This window comes from Pelodiscus sinensis, chromosome 33 (genome assembly GCF_049634645.1).
Source record: "Pelodiscus sinensis isolate JC-2024 chromosome 33, ASM4963464v1, whole genome shotgun sequence".
In the NCBI taxonomy this organism is placed as follows: Eukaryota; Metazoa; Chordata; order Testudines; family Trionychidae; genus Pelodiscus; species Pelodiscus sinensis.
The window spans coordinates 4,623,248-4,644,370 of NC_134743.1; the positions used below are offsets into that span (position 1 = coordinate 4,623,248).

At 44.0% G+C, this 21,123-nt stretch overlaps 1 protein-coding gene across 1 annotated transcript in view; it reads left to right on the forward strand.

Annotated features, from left to right (window-relative positions):
* The first annotated feature begins 19,685 nt into the window (after positions 1 to 19,685).
* Positions 19,686 to 21,123, forward strand: part of LOC102451586 (butyrophilin subfamily 1 member A1-like) — a 42,650-nt gene continuing 41,212 nt past the window's right edge. The window contains exon 1 of the mRNA XM_075914301.1: positions 19,686 to 19,842. The gene's annotated coding sequence lies outside the window, so the exon portion shown is untranslated. The remainder of the gene's footprint in view (positions 19,843 to 21,123) is intronic.

A 21,123-nucleotide genomic window follows, 5' to 3' on the forward strand; every position in this document is an offset into this window, starting at 1 on the left:
AGGGGGTCAGATGAGGTAATGAAAATGGTCCTTTCTGGTCTGAGACATTGCTAGATTCATAGAATCCAAGCAGTATTATAACACTTATATTATACGTGTATTATACGTGTTGCTGGTAACACCTACTATTATTAATATTGTCCAAAATTTCCCATTAGAAGTCCTTATTTGCAGCTGACAAATTTTCCAAACATTAACCATTTGGGCTCAAACTTCCCATGTTGGGTGTTTGCCTCAGGCTGATTTTTGTTTTGTTTTGCACCAAAAAGCTATTTCTGAGAACCAGGTTAGGGGGCACATATTGCTTTACAGTCTTAAAGAGATTCTGTCAACCTTTTGTTTGAGAATCTCTAGCACCCTCATGCTTTGTAGCAGGGATTTGAAATTTGGTGGCAGGAAAAGGGGTAGAAGTGGTCTTTATGTCAGGGTCATGCCCTTTGCCATTCCTGTGAAAATCCATCCACATTCAGTCACATTATAAGCTTGTGAAAAAAGAACCATGTTGCACATGCTCTGTAGAGATGGAGTATAGCCACTAAAACCGGCCGAGATTCCACCTTCACTGAGCATGCTCCATTGCCTCGCAGCACCCAATGTGAACCATACTGTGCAGACATAGCAACTGAGCCTGCTCCAAGCCCAGGGCTGAGGACTTTCCATGTAATTGCTGATCCTAGCTGCTAGGGCTGGAAGTTAAAGCTGGAGTCTTTGCCCAAGAACTAGCCAGTAGATGAGCTGACAAAAAATTGTTGCCTGCCCATCTCCTTACTTTATCATATATTGCTTCCTCCGAGGGCAGAGTTAAGGTTGTGCTGCAAGATGGCACTTCTTAGTGTTTTTTCCTGGTTTTCAGAGATTGTTTGGTCCTCGCTAACATAGGGAAGGGCAAAAGGCACCACGGGGCAACTTTAAGACTTTGTAACAATGTATGTGCATACTTAACAATAATCACGATAGGCTACTGTGTGGGCTAAAGTCAAGTTAAGATACACAACTTCAGCTACATTAATTGCGTAGCTGAAGTTGAAGTAGTTTAACTCGACTTTTGGCGCTCTCTACACAACAGGAAGTCAAAGGAAAATTGTTTTTCCTTTGACTTTTCTTACTCCTCATGAAATCAGGGTTCCAGGAGTTGGAGTAAGAAGACCTCCAACTGGACATTATTTCTAAATAAAAGCTTGCTGCATAGATGCGCTCTTTATTATTTCAGAATAATGCTGCTGTGTAGACCTACCCACTGAGACCAAATGAGAAGAAAAAAGAAAATGTTGTTGTGGTGTGCTCCTTGCTTTCTTCAAAGTCCACATGTTCCTTCATTGTTGCATTTGTTAAATAATTATAGTCTCAGTTTAAACCAAGAGGAAAAAAAAACCCCTTAGACAATGTAGACTTATGCTTTGTGTTTAGCATAGAACAATCTCTCTAGAGATATGCAAATATCTATTACAGAATTTTAATAACTAGAAGGGATCGTTTTGCTTTCTTCAGGAGAAATCAAAGATACGTCTAAACTACTACATGCGGAGCTCATTCTCCTGATCACTATAGTCATTTCCCTCCTCACCCTCATCATCATCGGAGCCATCTTCCTCACGTCTCAGTGGTCAGGTATGGACCAGATTCTCCCTCTCTCTCTCTTACCCCTCCTCCCCTTTGTGGCTGATGAATTGGTTTCAGCTCATTTGAGATAGAGCTACTGGTCTCATTGGAGGCCCCCTCTGGTTAATGAGTCCTGCTCTACACTAGGGAGTTATGTCGAAATAGCCCCTTTATTTTGAAATAATAAGTGGAGGGTCCACATTACCAAGTCCATTATTTTGAAATAATGGGCTGGTTGTTTCAAAATCTCTATTCCTGCTTTCCTCAGGGAATAACTCTTATTTTGAATAGTAATTATGATATAGCCATAGTGTGGACACTTAGCTGCTGCAATGTCAAAATAACTAATCCCCAGCATCATTCAAAGTCATTACTCCCCCATGCTTCCTGGGGATCTAAGTTGAGGTAGCATGTCTACATTAAGGAAGCCTTTCTCAAACTAATTTTGAGAGTCCTCTATAGTGGGGACACACTATTTCGATTTTGTTGTTTTTGGAGTTATCATTTCAGATTTCCTTATTTCGAAAGAATTTTGTAGCGTAGACATGCCCTAAGAAACATTTCCATTCAAATGAACACAGTGTATTTCTCAAATTGCTCTCTCCTTTTGCACTCTGAGGAGTGGCCGAGCTATGGAAGAGTTCAATTCAGTCATCATTGGTCTTGCTGAGCCATCTTTTAAAAAGACTGTTGATTCACTTCCACATTCTGTGGAGAGAGAAATCCTTCCAAAGACTGCCAAATAGGAGAGGTTCCTTTGTCACCACACGCTAAAGCACAATTTAAAATCGGAACATGTTTCAATATTTCAATAACTACACGTGATTTTCAGTGGATCAGGCCAGACATTTGGAGGTGGGATAGATGAGATTTATGGCACATGCCAAACCACTAGTTACACCATCCCATTGTCCTGTCCCTGGCACTTTGCTTGATGCATTAAAAGCACGTTAGCAGTGGTCATTCATACTTGGGCTTTGATCCCCTATCAACTCAGCATTCTTAGAATGCCTTTGTTAACCCAAAGAACTCATCCTGCAGGATGTTCGGGGGATGGACTCCTGTGCCCATGCCGAATTCAATGTGGGGTGCCCTAGATTCAAGGTCTGTTTCTGCAGATCCAATCTCAGGTGTGAGGCCATGTTTGGAGAGCAAGCGGCACCCAATGAAATGTCTGTTATTCCTTTGCAGAGTCATCACAAGCCTTACTAGGTAAGTTGGGTTGGGATCCTAAACCTTCCTTTCTAACACAGCACGTTTCAGTGCTGGAAATATGCACCCACTATAGCAGAGATGGGTAAAATATGGCTCGGAGGCTGGATCCGGCTTGCCAAGTATTTCTTGCCAGCCCACCCAGCTGATTAGCAGAGATGCAAACCTACAGCCAGCAGTGTGTGTTCAGCTTCCCCTCCCCCACCTTGCTCTTTCCTGCAGCAGAGATGCTTGCAGCCGAGATGCTTCCCCTGCTAGTTGTGCAGAGTGGGGGGGAAGAGGGGAGTCGATGTAGAGGGGAACAGGTGCAGAGGAGAGGGAAGCACTCAAGTCAGGGTGTTCCTCTGCCCCTGTAGCTCATCTCTGCAGAACAGAGGTCAGAGAGAGGGGAGCTGCTCCAATCTGAAGCATGGAAGGTAAAGTGACTCAGAGGTTCTCATGCTCTGTCTCTCTCTCTCTCACATACACACACTTCCCTCCCCCATACTCCATCTCTGCAATGCAGGAGAGGAAGAGAGACCACAGAGCAGGCCAGCTTTCTGTGTCTTAAAGAGGCAGTGCATGATTTCTCTGAGAAAGTTACCCAACAGCAGCCAGTGCTCAGACTCTCTGTGTCACTGTCTCACACACACACTGTCGCTCTGCCACACACAGACACTGTCCCACACAATCACCGCACAGACTCTCCCATCTCTGTGCTATACTCGCTCTGTGTCACAAAGTCTGTCTTTCACACACAGAGTGCCTCTCTTTCATACACACACACTCTCTTTCTCTCCCTGACCCTGTAGTATGAACCCACCCCATTTGACTTAGGCCCTGCCCTTTCTGGAGGGTGGAGCCAGCCCATGAATATATACCAAAATCGATGCAGTGGAACCCCTCTGAAAATAATCACCCACCCCTGAACTATAAGGTCCCACTTTCATCTCCTTCTGTGCCCATTCTCCAGAAAAGTCTATCACGCAACAGGCTTTGCATCAATCTCCCATTCACTGATGTAAAACAAACTGAACTATGCCTGTTTTTAACTTAAATAAGCCACTTAGGGCTCATATAAACTGGACATGCTGCAACTGTAGCACTTTAGTGTAGACTAAAATAACTTTTGTAATTCTTCCATTGGCCTAGTGCTGACCATGTGAGGGTGGGTTGATTTAAGTGTGCTACTTGGTGAAAGGGGGTTTTCAAACCCCTGAGACACATAATTAAACAAACTTATGTTTTTTAATATAAGCCCGGCCATCGCACCTTGTATTAAGCTGTGTTAAATACGTGAATCTCTGCTTGTTGGTAATAGGTGACTTGTGGAATATGGAGCCAGCTACACCTAACATGCCCCATCCCTTCTTCTTCATTATGCCTTCATATTGCTTTATGTAGGAAATGAGATACGCTATATCCCACCAAATAATTCACCAATTCATATAAAGAATAGGAAGAAAATGAAGGACTGTGTGACATAAATTGTGGTTTATTTAGAGGATGGACTATTTGGGACAAGGTTGTCTCATGCTCTGGGGTGTTCAGCACAGGACACAATGGGACCCTAAACACAGCTGCAAGACAATAATAATAAGTAATAAGAAAATAAGAAATAGCTGTTGTGATATGCTGAGCTCCTTGTTTTAACCACCCATGATTGCCTTCTTTGGAGTCCAAACTAAAATAGATAAGCCAGAGACACCTAGAATTGTTTTCCATGTTTAAAATAAAAAGACATTTCTAAAGCAGGACAAATGTGATGGAGATTACACTTACTACAGGGCTTATTTTTTGTCTTCTTCCAAAGGACACCTGGACATGCCCAAACTGGTCCTGGTCTTCAAAATTCTTGTCGGCGTTGCAAGTGTTTCCCTCATCATCCTCATCCCATTCCTGATGTATTATCATTGCTACTTAGGTATGAAAATGGGACTTCTGCTTTTTCAGACTGAGCCATGTTCATAACTCAGATTTACTGATACAAAGACAGGGTCCTGCGGTTCTTAGTGTGGCTGACAGAAAATGGAATTTCCCCTGAGCCAGGACTGCAGGGTTTGCCCTGTAAACCTGGGCAAAAGCAAGCTAGGAACTAAACATTTCACTCGTTTTATCTCCGTGTTAAAGGGCCCAAACCCTGACTAGACACACACATGTGTGTTGATTTCATGTTGCCTTCTGTTATAGAGAGATAGGAGAGAGAATAGAGACCAGCTACAGATCTGGCCCCTTAGAATCTGTTCTACGCCCAAATTCCCTGCCCTGAAATCTTTAAATAATACTGAGTTCTTGTATAATGGAAAAAACAGTCTCTTTCTTACTGGCAAAGTTGGCCAAGGTTGAGACTGTAGGGTTCTTTGGAGGGGAAAGCAGTGGAACTCTTTCTGGTGTTCATACATTCTCTCTAACTTTGCTTTTAGACAAGAGACAGAGGAATGCTGCAGGAGGTAAGGCAGATGGAGGTACATGTCTGGCAAGTGTTTATATTGCTTGTAATTCAAGCAACATATTTGAGTGTATGTCGATTGTTCATGTTTTCAGATCTAATCAATAGTACTTTTTTGTCTAGGGAACTGGAATGGGGATCTTAACAATGGGAATATATTGACAGCTGATAGAGGGAGTGACAGAGTGGGAGGAGGACCTGGGGAGGCGGACACTAGGAATAGCTGGTAATATACACTGCGACAAAGAATCAAAGCAGGCAGAGGAGACAGATTTGATGAGGAGGCAGGTTGTGGCAGAAAACACAATTGTGAGTGAATCAATTATGTATTATATGATGTCACATGATGGAATTTCTGGGGTTTGTCTATTTTGCGCTTTCCAAAAGCAAAGAAACGGATAAAGAAAACCACACACAGACACACAAAACTACATAAAAGAACAAAAATGTTGCCAATTGAAGCTTTCAAAAGTTAGGAAATGGGAGAATTAAGTTTGCCCAAGTGACCTGAATTTGGACTTCTTGTGCAAAAGCATTTGCTACAGTCTTTAAAAGATCATATTTTTTCCATGGGAGCATCTGTTACCAAGTGCTCAGTGATTCAGGGCTCTTGGAAAGTAACCCTGTTACGTGTAAGTCCCACGCCTCAATCATTACAAAAGTTGGAGGGGGATGAGTGAACCGCATGGGCAGTGACAGGAGGAGGAGGAGGGACTCTTGATGAAGTCAATTGAACACTTCTCAGGACCCGTTGTACACTATCCCTGCCTCTGTCACAGCATTCCTGTGTGATGCTGGACATGCCTGCGTAGCACCAGCTGGTCCCCAGACACAAGAGGCACTAGCTCCATGCTTCCCTCTCAGGCCTTCAGACAGCTCCTAGACAGGGGTGACTGGGAGGAGCATTGTGAGAAGGACTCAGCACGTCTTGGGTGAATGCTGGGTGCTAAACCGCTGGGAGTCAGGTGTCTGCTCCTTCATTCAGTCAGGGATAGATTCTGCTGAATGCCGGTATAATGTTGAAAGCTCTTAGGGTATGTCTGCACTACTACCCTAGTTCGAACTAGGGTGGTTAATGTAGGCAACCGAAGTTGCAAATGAAGCCCGAGATTTGAATTTCCCGGGCTTCATTTGCATCTTGCCAGGCGCCGCCATTTTTAAATCCCTGCTAGTTCGGACTCCGTGCCCGCGGCTACACGCGGCACGGAGTAGGTAGTTCGGATTAGGCTTCCTATTCCGAACTACCGGTACAACTCGTTCCATGAGGCCTGCATCTCTCCCTCTTCATTTGGGGTAGTTCCAGGCTTCACAACTGCCTGCCTGTGCTCTCAGTTCCCCACCAAGTTAGTCTCCCTCTGCAGGCCTGCTCTGCCCTCTGCCCAGAGGCTGTAAATGGTGTAATTGCCACACCTGAGTTACCACCCAGCTTCTAAGCAAGCACATTAATTCACAGGGCAAAAGCGTTACAAAGAAAACAATAAATGAAACCTTCTCTCCCCCCACACACATGCTAATAAGCTCTCCAGACATCACCCCTACTCCAGCTTGGTCTCTTGTAGGTAGACAACCCTTTAAACCCCAGCCACTTTTTTTTTTTTTATGGTGACATCTATAGAACAGCTGTGAGCTCAGGATAAGCCCAAGGGACCTGAGACACCTCTTTATCCAGTTGTGTCTCTTTGCTCTGCAGAGCCCGTGAGTAGGTAATCAGCTACCCACTGTATTTCTCCTTAGGGTGTAGCTTTAAAAAGGTGGGTCTAGGGGCTGGATAATTTACATTCCTCTGCTCCTGAGTATTTCTTAGGAAATGTGCTCAGCTAAATTTCAGTCTTGCCTGGCCCACTGTTTTAAAAGAATTGTCTGATGCTCACAACGTGCACCAGGGCGTCCCTGAATTATGTTTCTTTTTGTGCAGGTTTACACTACGGAGTTATTTCAAAATAAAAACCTCAGCATCCACTTTAAAATATTGGGCTTGTTCTTTCAAAATCTGCACTCCTGCTTTCCTCATGGAATAATGCTTATTTCGAAATAGGGTTAGTGTGGCTGCTCCACTGCTGCTATTTCAAGATAACTACTCCCCAGAGTAATTCACAGGAATGTCACCTGGGAGGAGCTTCCTGGGGCATTGCACAAGATAGCACGTCCACAATAATGGAGCCTGCCTAGGACTAAATTCATGGCTCCCCCGTCTTGGGGACACGCTATTTTGATTTTTTTTTTTAATTTCAGGAGTTATTATTTTGAATGTAGTTATTTTGAAATAATTTCCTAATGTAAACATGCTCCTTCAAAGAAGTTCCAGGCAATCTCCCAAAACAGTTTGGACGTCCCTGGTCCAGCATTCTCAGGACCTGACCAATCCTAGATGTGTTTTGCCAGACTAGCGGATGTCATATCTGCCACCGCCCACTGCTACCAGTCCCCCAGCCCTGGACCCATTGCCGACCCCACTGCCCTGCTGGCCCCAATCTCCCCTTGCTTGCCACACCGGACAGCTCAGCCCAGGCTCCACTGAGTATCCCCACTGGGGCACGCCGGGCTCCCAGCTCCACTGGCCAACCCAGCTGGGGCGCACTAGGCAATCCCACTGAGCAGCCTCGCTGGTGCCTAGCAGCAGAGCTACAAGGCACTCACGGTCCACCTGGACTCCCTGGTCCTGGAACATCCTCCAAGACCACAGATGTTGCCAGACAAGAGAGCCCCGGTTTACAGAGGTTCAACCTGCATATTTGCATTTTTAATACAATGATTTCCTAAAATGATGAAACTTAACACAGTGAGGTTGAGTGGGATTCAGGACAGGTCTGCACTTAGGTTGATAAATCTACATTGCTCACCAATGACTCACTAATTGACTCTGTTAAAGAGACCTAGCCCCTGGGGTGGACAGTTCTATGTTGATGGGAAGGCATCTCCTGTTAATCTCACCTTCTCTTTGTTGTTTTCTTTTCTTTTCAGAGAGAGGTAACAGCGGAGAGGAAGGTAGAGATCATGGAGCTATATTTTAACAGTTTGTTATTTAAAAAGTATAGGGCATTGTCAAGGCGGTTCCCCACTTTGGCATACTGTGTGCAGAAGGTGTGGGCCCATGGGAGACCTTAAATACCTTGCCTCTATGCTTCCACTTAAAAGCTCCTCAAAGTCACAGAGTCCCTGACCTGGGAAGGTAGCTGCCACCACCAAGTGAATGAAAACCCCCTTTTTTTCTTGAACCCAGGAATAAAGCACTTGGATTTCTTTCAGGGGAGTAGCCCCAAGCACTTTTACCACAAGAGAGCTGGGAACAAAAAGAGAAACCAAACTGCAGTCTCTGATAGCTGACCTCTCAGTGTTAGGCATGCACACACACACCTCCAGTTACCTTCCAGGACACAAGAGTCAGATTATAGCCTTAAAAATGGTGATTTTATTAACAGAACAAAAAATATACTTGGTAAAGCAAACTAGGTTACTAGGTGTTACAGAGCAACTGGGAAAAGAACAGAGTAAAACACAGAGGAAATGGTAACTCTGGACTACAGCTTAAATACAGTGTGTGTGGGGTAGGGGGGCACATAGATTTAGCACAGGGAAGTTTAACCAAACAACAAAACCAAGAAAATAACCTGACTGTGACTAAATAGACATTTTCCTATGTACTTCCAATCTGTGCTTCAAGGCCCAGTCCATTTCCATGCCCAGTACTCCTTGTAGGCACGGTAGTTCTGCCTGCCACTGCATCTCGTTTCCCCAGGGATACTTTTGGCTTTTCTCTCCATCACAGAGACCCTTATCGTGCTTTCCTTACATTTCAGCAAAGCCAGTTCAAAACGTTTCATTTCTCACCTGTTTAAAAGAGGTCAATGTTATTTATAGCGAACAACATTTTGAAGAGACATTGTGCTATGAGCATATTTCCCTCTCATTCATGCTTACACAGACCCAGCCTTCTGCCCCATTGACAAATCACACAAATACAGCTTTCTCCACCTTCATACCCCATAAACAAGTGCATAATCACCCCAGACACTAGTATAGCTGTTTACATGGAAGAGTATTCTTACGAAAATATGTTTTTAGTTTTAGTTCAGAATGTTCCCTATTTGGGAAGGGGGGGATGTTTAGTTTTGTGGGGTTTTTGGTTTGTTTGTTTTACTTTTTTGTTGATGAGGAAACCCACGGTGTGCAGCCATTCCTTATTTAATTTCTATTGCTACCTATTTCTCTTAGGACAGATTTTTTATGTATGTATCATAGTATTGATGAAAATATGTTTTGTTTTATAACATAGCAAATATTTAAGGTGTCATTTTCAAATGCTTTTTTAACTCAAAATGGCTTAATTGTAGGACTTCAAATTTCTCACGCAGTTTTTAAAATGAATTCACAGCCCACCATCTTGAGATGTACATGCCAGCATTACCCACCATGAGCAAAACTTTCTGCTGACTCCAGCTGTCCCCAATTGAGTAACTCAGTAGACAAGAATTTTCAAATGAAAAGAAATATTTTTGCATGGAATTTTAAATTCATCCAACCACTGGCTTTGGCAGACCCTTAGAGCTGAGAACCCTCCACTGATAATATTCTGATCAAGGTGGTCAAGACCTTCATCACAATGATTTTGTGATGACAACTGGGTTTCCTCCCCAGTTTAGGCTCATTACCCCTGTTTTAGACTCCGCTGCTATCCTCAGGGCCTCACTCGACTCCCACCTCATCTTGTCGACAACGAAACTCACGCAGTACTTAGATCTGCAAAAGTTCTCTTTGCACTAACCTTTCTGTCAATTGGCATGTGCATAATTACCTCACTGTAGGTGTTCCGATGTTTGTTTCCCACGTGAGCCCCAACACCAGACATTTTTTCACAGAAGCACATCCACACAAAGGGATAAGGTCATATGAAAGGAAGAGAGGTGAATGTATCACCGCATTTCATAGCCTGTGCTAGCTGGCCTTATCCTAATGACTTATCTGAACTGTAATAAAGAGACTCTTTTTTTTTTCTTTCTCAGCAGATGATAGACCCCTCAAGCCATCCATCCCTGAACTTTTCTCAGGCTAGAAAAAGCCTGAAAGAGGGAAGAATTTGGAAGACACTTGCTGTTTCTCTTCCTTCATACAAATGCTCTTATACCTGAGTATGACATGGAGGGAGATTCCAATGTTCTTAACTTATTGATCCCTGTTGATTACAGCTTTCTCTTTCTCCTCCCAGAGAATGTTTTTAATATAATCAAATTTATTCAGGACGGTCTACAATAAAAAGTTACATTGGAATGGCCACCTCTAAAAGGGGTGTGAAAAAAATCAGGTGTAATTTTTCATACCTCTCAGCAACTTAGTTAAGCCAAACTAACCCCCATTATAGGCAAGTCAATGGAAGAATTCTTCTGTTGGCCTCACTTCCATCTCATAAGCAGATGGATTAGCCACATGACAGGTGTACAGCAGAAGTTATGCGACTGTTTAGATATAAACGTAGCCTTAGACCAAAAGTGGGCAATAAGCCAGAGGTGGTTCACCTGGATTAGCCCCTGGAAGGCTGATGGTGTTTATTTTCCTGGGTGTTCGAAGAGATGGCTGCTTGCAGCTCCCAGTGACTGTGGATTGCCTACCCAACCAATGGGAGCTGCTGGTAGCGACATGGACTGGAATACCACTTCCCGCAGATCCCATTGGTCAGGAGCACTGACCAACATCCAATAGGAGATGCAAGCAGCTGTATCTACAGACGCACAGGTAAATACAGCATTAGCAGCCCGCCAGTCACCCTGACTAAAGCACCTTTAGCCTGCAGTCCGCTTATTGCCCACCTGTGCTGTAGACACTGCCTGCTGGTTGGCCGTGGATATTTCTGTTTATTCACATCTATTTCCCCAGTGAGTCTTCCTTCTGAAAACTCCTCCCCGAACATGTTCACATAAATGACACATTCGTTAGCATGATGCTTCTGCCTGTTCCTTTAAAAAAATAACCACTAAAAAAACTCTTGCTGTTAGGAGAAGGGGGGAGTGGGGAAAAGGCCTGGGGCTGAGTGTAGGTTGAGCCTCCTCCCCCAGGCAAAGGGAAAAGCCAGTATCTGTGAGTACCTGGTTAGCATAAGCTCCATGCTCACCCTGACTGACAACTTGCTTTAAAGCTGTAGCCAATAATTCTCCCTTCCATTGTCTAGCACTACTGTTAGCGAAGGCAGAACAATTGGCCATGCTTCCTTATGTGTGTGGGCCTGGGCGTTATTTTAGTAGCAATGCATGTGTCTCAAGACGAGGGGAGCGCTGCTTGGAGGAAATGTGTCCTGTTTAAGTACTCCCTCCCCTTGCCCCTACATTTATTATTGGAGCAAAAGAAGTGATGCGGCCCCACTTCCACACCAACCACCAGGGAAGGGCTAGTTCTGGGAGAGCCCTCAGGTTTGCAGAGGGCTGAGGGAGCCAGAAGCCAGCCGTACTATCACGAAAGGTGTCACACTTTCTGCTTTGGGATGGTGCTGAGAGAGCTGCTGAAGGGAGCTGTAGGGCTGGAGTGTCAGAGTGCTGAGTGTGGGGGTACAAGGCTGTAATCAGCTGCAGAAACCAGTGAGCAGTTACACAGGGCAATTACCTACTGAAAAACTTGACATAAATAAAACCAATGCCTGAGCTATTAGAAATTCTACCTGCAGTCACTTGGGCTATGTCTACACTGCGGGGGTTTTCCGGGATACCAAAGGTATCCCAGAAAAACCCTGCCACAGCCTGGGAACTCATTTGCTCTTCCGCTTTTTTTCATGGAGGAGCAAACACACTCTTTTGGGGAGTCCTGTCTTCCTCATTTCATGAGGAATAAGGGCTCCTCTAAAAGAGGAGGCTTTTCCCCATCTAGACAGTGTTAAATGGTGGAAAAGCCTCTTCTGGAAAAACAATCAGAAAAAGTTACGCAAATTGCACTCTTGATCGTGTAAATCTAACCTAAATGTTGGAGACTCTAAGATGTTTGAGGCCTGAATTTATCGTGCAGTTCCCCACACAATGGGTTGTATACTGCTTGGGATTATTACTTAATAAATGAATAGTTCAGAATGATATATATGAATTACCCTGTCACATTATCCGCCTCTCCGCCATGCACTGTAACGCCACACTATCGCTCTGAAACCAGAATTGCTTGGCAAAGAATCAGGTGTGCCGGCTTTTTCTGGCAAGAGTTCATAATAAAATCAATCATGTTCGTATTCATTTGTTTGGCTTGGTTCATTTCAGTGATTTGTGTTTAGAAAGCACGACAGCGGCTGTTGTAGAGTCACAGAGCCATAGGGGATGTTTACACCGCAATTAAAAACCTGCCAATGGCCTGTAGCTTATGGGATTCAGCCTATGGGGCTGATGAATTGCAGTGTAGATGTCTGGGCTTGGGCTGGGCCACTTTTGCTTCTAAGCCAAGGGTCTCCAACCTTTTTAACCACGAGATCACATTTTCAATGTAAGTGCAACGTGAGATCTACCCCCAACCCAAATGCCCTTGCCCGGCTTCCTTCCCTCCTTCTCTGGGACCCTGCCCCTACTCTGCCCCTTCTCCGAGGCCTCACCCTGCTCACTCCATTTCCCTTCCTCCCCGAATCTCATTCACTTTCACCAGGCTGGAATAGGGCTGCAGGATCTAGTCTTGGGTGTGTGGAAAATGTCCTAGCCCCTAGGCCAGTGTTTCTCAACCTTTTTAAAAAAAAAAAATACCCCTTTTTCAAAACAAAAATGTATAAGTAACCCCCCGTACCTACAGTTTTCACACACACGTAAAAAACCCAAAAATGTCACAACACATTTGTTTAAACAACTGAATTGGGTGTAAAAAGTACAAAAATAATACAAATGCTGTTACACTTAAAACAAAAAGTCAGTTTTCTCCAAATTTCAGTTAGCTGCCAATGGCTCCCAGGAATCCACACCACCCTGTGCTTTCCCCTAGGCCACTCCAGAGCTGAGCCTGCCTGACCTTTGGTGGCTTCTGGTTGCTTCCAAAGTGGATGGGACTTGGGTTACCAGGTAGAGAATCCAACCCACAATCCTGTCCTCCTTGGGCAGATGCTGTATCTCCTGGCCCACTCAGGGGCCCATGTACCCAGCCACCTATCCTCCTTGTGTTTGTCCAGTTGCTCCCAGTGTGGGTGGAGGAGCTTGGGCTGCCTAAGGGTGTGGGGTTTGAACCTGCCATCATATGTACCCCTAGCCAAATGCCCCATCTCCTAAGCCATTCCAGAACCTGCCTGTGTTTTCACCAGGTCCCTTATCCTGCCTTCCTAATACAGGAGCCAGGTCCATCCCTCAGGCCACCTGTGTTGGAAGACCACCATCCTGTGCTCCAGAGGCTACTGCCCATCCTCAAGATCTCTGGAGATCCCGCTCCACATCCCTGTCTTCAAGCCACCCTGTCTGCCGACTGTGGGAGTGACCAGACACAGGATAAGGGATCCCTGAAGGTGGGGTGGGCTCTGGAGTGGACTAAGGGACCCCAGAGCTGTGTGTTCAAGTCCTGCCCACCCTGGGAGCAGCTGAACAGCTGCCCCAGGAATAGAGTAGCAGAGCTAAAGCTGCTCCTCCAGGGCTAGGGGTAGGGTGCCTAGGGCGCCGCCACCCAGGACACCCAATGATGATGTCCTGGGGTGCTCACTGATGATGTCAGTCCATTGATGGCCCTGCAGGTCGGGGTGCCAATCGCGTGCTCCGCCTGGGGCGCCAGTTGCCACAGCCAGCCTCAGGCCGCTCCTGAGCCCCAACCCACCCCCCAAAGCAGCTGGCATGTACAGCAATAGCTCCAGCACCAACCCCACAGCCTCCACTGGCCACAGTTCTCCATCACTGATCAATGGGAGTTGCAGGAGTGGTGTCTGCCGGCAAGGACAACATGTGGAGACACCCTGCTCTGACCTTCTCAGGGGGCTCCAGAGAGATGCCAGCCACCTCCAGGAGCATAACCAACCCTAATTACCCCAGACATGGTAAGTTAGGAATTTTAGTACTCAGAGAATTAAAGCTAGGCATAAGAGAGAAATGAAAGTTATGAAATGCACAGACCAGTCAAAAATTAAAAATAACCCACTTTGCAAGCAGTAAAAGTACTAACAACCCCTCCCCCATGTTGTGTCAGGAGATGAGAAGGAAAGACAGTGTGCTTTGTGAGAATGACAGAGACACACACTGTGGGAGAATGACAGTGATTTGCATTGCAGAGCTCCCTCCATCCCCTTCTCTCGGTGTGGAAACAGGGTACAGGATTCGGGGGAGGAGGAACACTCTGATATCAGCACTTCTCCCTCCCACACCGTGCACAGCAAGCAGGAGGCTCCCAAGAGGCAGTTCCAAGGCAAGAGAACAAGAACAGCATGACAGTGGGTGGAGGGGCAGCTGAAGTGCCAGCTCTAAAAGCTTCCCAGTCAAACCAGTCAGAATCACCTGTCAGAGGCTCCAAGATTGACTGGTAGATCCTGGTCTACTGGTTGGTGGCCACTGTACTAAGCTGCCCGGCAGCACTGCTTCACAGGAGATTAATCAGCCCCACCCAGTCAGAGGCTCAGGGCTCTGTGCATGGAGTCACCTTAGAAGGAACATTGGGCTGGGTACAAGGACCTTACATGATGGGAGGGTCCTAGAGCTCAAACTGCATCCCAAGGTGGAACACGTGCACTGTTATTAAACAACCTCTTAGTCTGATCCCTGGAAGCCTCAGTCAGCAAACACAGGGCAACTGCTGCCATGCAACCGCAGTACAGACAGCCATAGAGCTGATGACCGGAAGGAGCCATTAGATCATTGACACTGACCTGTATAACACTGTTGATTTCCCTACAGTTACCCCAAACTGAGCCCAACAATCTGTTTGGCTACAGTAATTTCCAGCACATCATCCACTCTGACTCTGCAGAGTGTAAGAAATGGACAATCCACCAGCCTGAGTCAAATTCCCCTTCTCTTTCCAATCTTGCCTGTCTCTACCCATTGCCCTGACCCTGAAACAGACATAGCCGCAATCCTTCCCAGGAATGCAACACCGTTTGAAATGTCACTGTCGATATTTTCTTCCCTCAGTGCTGCCACTTTGGACAGCTGTGGAACTGGAATGGTCCTTTTTTTTATCCAGAGCCTTAGATCTGCCCTGAGGCAACTTGTGCTTTTTGTTGGAGGGGAGCTCAGATTTTGAGTCTTGTTTATCTCTTGATCTGAATTCTGAGGTGCCAAAGGTGGTTGTCTCTCCCTCCCATCATAAATATATTTGGAGTCTTGGGGGCAGAGATGGAGCAGTCAGCAGAGCTGAATGGTTTTAACCCTGGCAAACTAAGCTATTTTCTCAGTATCTACATTCAAATAAGTTCCTGACTTGAAAACTTCACTTTTATCTTTCTTAGATAAAGGTCCAAGCCTAATGGGTAAATCCCCAGGCCAAAAATATGATTTAAATGATACTTTTTAATCCCACAATTTTAGAAGGGGTATTATTTCTGATTTTTGAACTTTTGGGTTGGCAATCATCCTCCATATATATATGCCTAATTAGAAATTGTCTGGTATCAGTTTCTAGGCCTTTCTAAGACTAAAACAGAACTGAGCACCCTATGAAGAGACAACAGAGAAAAACATGGCATCTAATTTGGCCTGGCCCAGTGAAACAAGCAAGCAAACAAATCCCTTTTCATGTTTGTTTGTGAAATCTCCTGTGGCCCAGCAGGTGGAGGGAACATCTCCTGCCCACCACCTCATTTTGTTTCCATGGCAACCCAACTGGCTCAGGGAGAAATTGGCTATTGGTCCCTCGGCTGATCTAAGCCCCCAGCTTGGTGGATGCATCTGGATGATCCTCTCAGGATAGAATCATAGAACCATAGAGCTAGAAGAGACCTCAGAAGGTCACCAAGTCCAGCCCCCTGCTCTAGGCAGGACCAATCCCAACTAAATCAACTCGGCCAGGGCTTTGTCAAGCTGAGACTTAAACACCTCTAGGGATGGAGACTCCACTACATCCCTAGGGAACCCATTCCAGTGAAATAGCTGTGAGAGCTAAAGTCACATGCCCAGAGCCTGTCTCAGCAGCTCTGCAAGCCTAGGGGATCTGGTCTCCCCACTTCTCTGGTTCGCTCCAACATCAAACCAGTTGTGCTGCTCACCATTAATTCAACAGTGCTGACTCCTGTGTAGCATGTGATTCCGCTCAGTACCCTGGCAGAAACTGGGTGTTTGGATTATGACCCTACATGCTACTTTTTAGATGTACTATGGTACAGCCTCGGTACCTCTGTCGTGTGCCTAGTGTAAAACCTCTGGATGAGCAAGTTTGTCTGTTCCTTGCTATTTATGGTCTGACAGATAAGGCCCAAAGGCCATTTTTGCTCTAGTCTGAACTCCTCCATTGCACAGGCCCTAGGATTTCACCCGCTGATTCCTGCATTGAGCTCAACTATTTGTAGCTAAACTATAGCCCAAAAGATGTCCAATCCTGTTTTAAAGACTCCAGGCTATGGGGAATTAAGCATATCCCCAGGGAAGTTCTGCCAGTGGTTAAACTCCAGGCTTACCAACAGGAAGGGCGAGGGGGCTAGTTGCCCCAGGTTGCGAGAGGGTTGGGGGCCCGAGCTGCTGCTACCACAGATCCGGAGCCCTGGACCCTTTAAATGGCTGCTGTAGCATTGAGTGGCATTCTCTGGGTGGCTCAGGGAGCTGTGGTGTGGTGTGTTGCGGCTGATACTGAGGTCTGGCTTCCACCAGCCCCTTCCACCCAAGGTCCCACATCTATGAACTCAGAGTCTCCCACTCCATCCATACACACCTTGCCATGAGCCCTGCGAGTCTGTTAGTTATTCTCTCTCTCTCTCTCTCTCTCTCTCCATTTCCACTTTGAATTTCTCTACCTTCAATTTATAGACACTGGACCTTGCTCTGCCTTTGTCTAAAAGAGCCACCAGTGCCAAATACTTATCCATGTTTAGCTGTTTACAGACAATGATTAAGACAAGCCCATTATCCTTTAATGAATGTTGAGGATCCCCTTCCATTTTTTTTCTTTGAATAAAAAACCTCTGACTACTAAAGGAGAATTACTTGATTTGCAATTTCAATATTTGTTGCAGCAAAGACATGGGCCGATATATTTATAATTGACTCCTTTCTGAACTATGTAAAACAAATTGGTGGTTAATAATATTATGATGATTTTTCCCAACCACAGTATTCAAATACCAAGGGACCACTTACATTTTTAAAAGGATAAAATTGACTTTATTGCAACAAAATTAGAGCAAAAAATTAGTCACATAACACAATCAACATACTACATGAGATAACATACATGACATAAAAGACAATTAAAAGTGGAAATGTGTTTATAGCTATACAAGCTGGAAATGTATTGAAAACTGTACAAGACAAGGTATTAAGAGGTAAATTTTTAAAGGAACACATTTTAGCACACGGACAATTTACCAAAAGAGTTAAACATTTAAATAAGTTTGTATTTAAAAGTTTTACTAAGACTAGATAAAAATTCATAGTTAGTTATCTGCCTATGTTGTTGTATTAATCGGTTAATTTTAAGGCAGTTTCCATTGCTTTACATTACTTTTATTTTTAAAATATTCCTCTATGGAAATAACAAATACCCATGTTTCATATACTAATTAATGTTTAGGATTAGAAGAAGAGTTAACATTTTTGTCAATCATATTTTCAAGAAATTTAGGAGAATAACTAGCTGTTGCATGCCCAAATTGTTATTATAATTTCTTTACTGAACTTATTTAAATTAAATTTTTACCTCATTTTTTCTATTTGATGCTTTGTCTTTTTCTGCGATAGTGAAGTCTATAACTTTTAACCTTTAAGAAAAGAGAGGGTAGAAGGAAAGGAAAATGTATATGGGGGAAAAACAAGCTAGAAAGAGAGGTAATCCTGAGCCAAGAGATTAACCCAGTCTTCTTTAAGTAGAGACAGAAGCAGTCAGTCTAGCACACAGAGAGGATATACAGGAAAATGTAAGCACCATGTACAAATATTTGATAAAAAAGTTCTATTATGGCTCGGAGTGAAGAGTGCGGCTTTGTAGGTTAAAGCAGGGAATTGTGAACTCACTCCCCTGGCTTTTATCCTGGCTCTGGGCGGAGAGTGAAAGTTGTTCCCTGCTCTTGCAAAACCTGATTTTGTTCCCCCAAAGTCTGTTGCTTTTGTCCACATGCCAAATAGATTGTAGTGCCCTTCCCTGCGGCAGTTAACCCTTTCTGGGCAACTCCATATCAATCCCAGGTGCTAACCTACTCATGCTTGGTTTTTCACTTGGCAATTCATTTTATTCACTCCCCTGCAGTCAAGTCAGGGCTCCTGTCTCCTAATATGCTCCATCAACTGTTCCATTTTCTCCTTTATCTGATTTATGAGAAAGTATAGTTTGCGTCTTCTTCCTCCTCTGCATTCACTTCTCCCATTCTGATGAGCCTAGTCTGGGTCTCGATTTAAGTTTTACCAGAATCTACATGTTGTTGCGAGATCAGACAACCCCGGCCCATGCACTTGGTCTGGGTCATTCCCAATGTCTCTTTCCAGCATCCATCCAATCATTCCATTTTTAGTTTTGCTCAGGCCATCTTCTCCCAGTTCCGTCCTATTCTTCAGGTGTCATATATGTATCCAAAGTCTGCTGTTGTCAGACAAGATTTAGAATAGGGGTTGGCATTTCTCTTTTGCACAGATTCTCTATAATGGTTTCCAATTTTCTATCCTGTTGCTGTGCTTTCCATGGTTGTTGCTTCTTTTAATTGGTTTGTTTCATCTGTTCTTTGTCCTGCAATTTCACAGCATATTGCCATGATCGTTCATTATAATACTCAGTATTTCTTACTCTTATTGCTTTTTAAAACCCAAACCTCTGCCATCACTTTAAATATTCCAGTTCATGTTTTCCTACTATTCTTTGTGAAGTCACATGGGCCTTCTTTGCAGGCCACTCGATTGGTCTGTACCTCCCCATATCTGTGGAGATGTTTAGGGAGGGGAGGAGGAGATAACCTCTCTGTTAATCTGATATTGAATAGTAATGGGATGAGTTTCAATTATCCTGCCTGGTATTTTCCTGCCTGGTATTTCCACGTCTGTATCAAACCTCCAATATAGGGATTATTTTAATCTTCTTTTTTAAATACATGTTTGCTAGAAACACAAAATGCATTCTGGTCTAAGAACTGCTATAGCTTTTGAATCACAGAATCCTAGGGCTGGAAGAGACCTCAGGAGGTCATTGAGTCCAGTCCCCTGCCCAAAGCAGGACTAACCCCAACTAAATCATCCCAGCCAGGTTTTTGTCAAGCCAGGACTTAAACACATGTGGAGATGGAGATTTACTGGCAACTTTTCTATAAAAGACACGTAAATGGCAGATAGAAGAAGAGTAAGGGTTAATATTTAAACATAAACTTGCTTTCACTTTCCTTGGTCAAAGTTCAGTTCTTTTGTTCAGTATATTGAAACTATATGATCCATTCCCTCCACACAGGCTTCCAAATCTCAGTTTAATTTCTTGGTTTTTTTAACGCCAGATCCCCCACACCTGGCGCTGAGGGATGATGGACCTTTCAGACTGTGGTCCAGTTTAGTTCTCTGGAAAAGGTAGGTGCCTCTGCTTTAATTCAAATCCTCTCTTTGTATTGATAGGTGTGGCACCTTTAATTTCAGGGGAGTTCTGACCATTTACACCAGCAGAACATTGTGTGTATTGCATTGAGGAATCCTTTATATACCTTATTGGCTAATTGTGTGTATTGCATTGAGGAATCCTTTATATCCCTTATTGGCTAATTTTAAATTAATTAATATTGCTTAGAGAGGACAGTGGCTGGATTCTACAAGTGAGCTTGTAGGGTGAAGAATGCTAGAAAAATTATTTCTTTAAACAAACGTGTAACAACTTCTTCACATTTTCCTTTTTCATTTGGTTTACTGAATTGTCTGAGGGTTGGCTAGGAGATAGAACAGGAGGTTGTGCTAATGGTTGCAGGTTATATAGTTAATCTCCCTTGATGATTCATTGTTCAACTTTGGTCAAGTCACATGTTAATAGCTTCCGAGAAGCAAAAGAATGATAAATTGTATCCACCATTTTAAAGAGCTTGAAATGCTCAGTTTGGTTGGTGCGCTATTAAATCAAAGTCATCCTTGTTATTATAATATACTGGTCTCTCAGAAGAGTTTATTGTAATAATGTGTAGAGATCAATTTTAAAAAAATCTTTCTATATATTTGTTGTGAATAAAAAGACTGAGCTCTGTTTGCTTTTACTCATGGCATTATGTTATATATTAGAAATATATTAGAAACAAAAGGAAGACCAAGTACAGGGTAGACCCACTGCTCAGTGAGAAGGAAGAAACAATAACAGGAAACTTGGAAGTGGCAGAGGTGCTTAATGGCTTCTTTGTTTCGGTCTTCACCAAGAAGTCTGATGATGTAGGAATGACTAACATAGTAAATGCTAGCGAGAAGGGGGTAGGTTTACAAAATAAAATAAAATAAAATAAAAAGTAAAAAATCACTTAGAAAACTTAGATGTCTGCAAGTCACCAGGGCCTGATGAAATGCATCCTAGAATACTCAAGGAACTGATAGAGGAGGTATCTGAGCCTCTAGCTATCATCTTTGAAAAATCATGGAAGACAGCAGAGATTCCAGAAGACTGGACAAGGGCAAATATAGTGCCCATCTATAAAAAAGGAAATAAGAACAACCCAGGAAAATACAGACCAGTCAGTTTAATTTCTGTGCCAGGAAAGATAATGGAGCAAGTAATTAAGGAATTCATCTGCAAACACCTGGAAGACAATAAGGTCATCAGTAAGAGCCAACATGGATTTGTAAAGAACAGATCATGTCAAACTAATGTGATAGCTTTCT